Source organism: Echinops telfairi, unplaced genomic scaffold (genome assembly GCF_000313985.2).
Source record: "Echinops telfairi isolate 266 unplaced genomic scaffold, ASM31398v2 ScPeMD7_11;HRSCAF=52, whole genome shotgun sequence".
Taxonomy (NCBI): domain Eukaryota; kingdom Metazoa; phylum Chordata; class Mammalia; order Afrosoricida; family Tenrecidae; genus Echinops; species Echinops telfairi.
The window spans coordinates 19,551,295-19,555,154 of NW_022103908.1; the positions used below are offsets into that span (position 1 = coordinate 19,551,295).

General features: G+C 36.9%; 1 pseudogene; it reads left to right on the forward strand.

Moving 5' to 3' along the window:
• The first annotated feature begins 208 nt into the window (after window positions 1–208).
• On the forward strand, window positions 209–1,142 carry LOC101649192 (annotated as a pseudogene).
• The last annotated feature ends 2,718 nt before the right edge of the window (window positions 1,143–3,860 follow it).

The window sequence follows — 3,860 nt, forward strand, 5'->3', positions numbered from 1 at the left end:
TATTGATTACAGCTCAATCTAAAGAAAACAAAAATCTTCACAATTGCATCAGCATTATGGCAAACACAGAGAAGACTGAATTTATCAAGGATTTCAGTTTATTTGGGTTTATAATCAACAATCATGGAAGCAGTAGTCAAAAATTAAATGACACATCACATTAGGCAAATCTATTGCACAAAGCCTTTGTAAAGTGCTGAACAGCAGAATGGTACCCACAACAGTACAGTTGGACACTCACCCTCATTTGGTTCATGGCATTCTGACCTCACATCTGTCAATAGAAACATACAGGACTTTGCAATGTCACAATCAGGCCAGAGGCCAGCTTTTCTCTCTCGAGACCAGTGCCATGCATGCACATAACACTCAGGGAACCCAGTCTTTCATGATGTATTAAAGAGTTTGTTTTACTGTAAGACAGTGGTTCTCAACCTTCCGAATGCCGCGACCCTTTACTACAGTTCCTCATATTGTGGTGACACCCAACCATAAAATTATTTTCATTACTACTTCATAACTGTAATTTTGCTACTGTTATGAATCAGGTGACCTCTGTGACAGGGTCATTCGACCCCCAAAGGGGTCGTGGCCCACAGGTTGAAAACAGCTGCTGTAAGAGAACAATATATTTTTCGAGTTTCTTAAGCATCGTGGGCTGGCCTCTAGGCAGGCATAATAGTGAGAAGCCACCCAAGTCAATCAGTCCTGAAGTCTAGACTGTTGAGAAGAAGGGTCTATCTGAATTGAAGCAAATAGTTCAGAAGTTCATCACTCAACTCCTAAACCAGTAGAAGCAATTAAAAGGCCAAACCTCAATGAGCCAATAACTAATTTGGAATTTAAAATATCTCCCCCTCAAAAACAAGCACTTGCCAAACTTCAACTCACTGGGAAAGGAAGATAAGAATGAAGTAAAAAATGATGGAATTATGATTGGGACATCATGCAAAAATAGAGGATGTTCAAAGACCCGTCAAGGTCCAGAGAGTCTAAAAGAAATGTGTGTTTATCATTCAGAAGTACCTATTTCCCATGAAAGGATGAAGTTCTGGTGCTGTGGTAGGAAAAACTTCTCCCTTAAACATATTTTTAGCCCAAGATGGCTGCACAACAGAAAACCCATGTGGACTAAGAAGGATAGGGAGAGAGAGGGAACCACAAAACAATAACAAAATAAAATCTATTTCTGAGTTCCCCAGTGATGTGTGAAGTTCTGGCTTGCTGCTATAATCTTATTTTATTATTTATTAAATCTTGTATTTCAGGATCAACAATAGCAGGCTCTTCATAATAAAAATCAAAAAATCACATTGTCTTTTTTTGTCTCCCAACAAAATCTTTTTTGAATTACATGAGGCTAATTGTTTACTTCTCTTCAGTAAGAAAAGCATAGATATGTCCTATACTTGAAGAATCCAATAAACAGCTAATAAACATCTATAATATTTTTCAGTTTAAGCAAAGAAACATTAAAGAACGTTTGCTTTTCTTCACATATTTTTCTATTCCCTCATAATTAGTAAAGCAATATAAAAACAATGTTTTCACTTATTCAAGATTTTATTTCTATCATACCTGAAAATCTTTAAGGAAGAAGTCGGGCCCTGCATTGTTTTTTCCACTTGGGACAGTTACATATTCAAGGAAGATGAAAAGGTAGTATAACATGCCATTGAAGAGGAATAGATGCATTCGTTGAAATTGGAATTCATTTACAACTGGTTGCATTTCTAGAACTATATCAATAGTTTATACTTACTTGCTAGACAACATACAAGAATTAGGAGCATTTTAAATGTGAATACATAGGTCCCTATTTAGTTAAAAGTAAGTACTCTAAAAACTGAGCAATAACGTGAACATATATTTTCAAATTGCGTCCTGGTCTTTGCGTGGTGTTATGGCCAAACTGTACCTGATGTACAACCTGCATCCTCTTAACACCTTACATTAGTTGCATATTAAGGAGAAGTTGTAATTGGGAAAAAAGTGTTGAACAGTATGGATGTCACTTAGAGGACTAAGGTAAATCTGAGAGGGATGGTATTTCAATTGCCTCATAGGCAAGTGAAGACTGAACAATAAATAAGGAATCCTGAAGAGTTGATGCATTTGAATTATGGTGGTGGTGGTAAACAATATTGAAAGTACCATGGATTGCCAAAAGAACATAAACAACTATGTCTTGGAAGAAGTACAGGCAGGAGGAGGTTGGTGAGACTTCCAACCACTTTGGTTACGTTATCAGGAGACTCCAGTCGCTGAGAGGCAGGTATAATTCTTAGTAACGATGAGTGCCATCATAAATACAAACAGAACCTCAGGATATAGAGTCACACAGGGCCTTTGGCAATACGAGAATGACATAGAACCCAGCAGGACCTCAGGCAGCCAGGCACGGAATTCCTAGGAGTTGGAGCTGATGGCATTAAAATCAAGACAGATGACTAATTACCTTGAACATTTATTCATGGGTTTGTTGACTGTCTGAAGATCTTTATTGAAATGTGTGTTCTTTCACCATTTGGGGAAGATTTGGGATAAAACCCCATACAATATAGAGGTGTAGATCACAAGATTTTACCTAGATCTCATTTGCTATTGTTCATTATAAAAGTTATCCAGTATTATTCACAATATGCACATTTCCTTCTCTTCTTAACTTAGGAGTAAAGATGAAGAGCTAATATAAGAATAAAGTGGGAACAATTAGATAGATCTGTGTGTAAGTCAATGGATGAGTATTTCAATTACATTGCAACTGTGTAGTCCGTATATCTAAAACATATTTTTGCTGCCTATCAATTCTCTTCATATATTATTTCTGACATACTTGATACTGCTCATTTTAATATAAAAAAGGCGACCATGCTTTGAACCCAACTTGATGGCCTGTAACTAAAATGTGCTTCAGGAATGACACTAATAAAGAAGACTCCACGGAGCGTGGGACAGTGGCTGCAAAACTAAGCTGAAGCCCCCTTTGCAAGGTTAGTCCAGGACTTGGCAGTATTTTGAACAAGCAAAGCAGAACAGGACAAACCACTGTTCAGTTGTCTACAGGGTCCCTGTGAGTTGTGACTGACTCGAAGTCCCCTACCACCAACCACAGCATGCTTATTCGTGACAAACACAATAAACGTCACACTTTTCAGATGAGCCAGGATTCATCACAGTGCGCAGTGTAGCAGCAATACATGGGCAACACAAATCCCCCTTCAATGATAGTTTCACTATGAGATTATAAGATTATTTTCCTAAGAATATAGATTCTAAATATGTTTTAATTCCCTTCCACATTTAGCTAAGCAAAAGGGAGAGACACACATGATTTTCATTTGAACTCCTATTCTTTATTGCCCTTTAATAGAAATAAAAGGGCTTATGGGAAACATGTTACCTCTACATACAGGCTATTTAAAACAAAATATTTCATGGGTGGCATGATTCAAGGCATTATATCCTTATACAACTTATTTACAAAATAGGAATGGTGTTGTTTGAGGGGATAGAATAATAAAGGAAGACGTTGTTGAACTGAATGGTTATTACTATATTTACCCCCACTATGATAGGTACTATTATAACTGCACATATTTAGCAGTTTCTACTTGATTCTCCATACAAGGGCTAGGAGACTTAACCTTAGACATTGCTAAGAATCTTATGACCTTGCATAATGACTTTGCTGGGGAAATGTGTTAATGTTGAGCATTTTCAAAGCACATCCATATATAGCACATGTTTGTTGAATGCATGTATCTAAGTAAAATCAACGAACCATGAATAAAGAAGAAAGCAGCAAGACTGACAACCAAATAAACATAATTTGCCTAAAAACTGTAAATCTTGTTAGG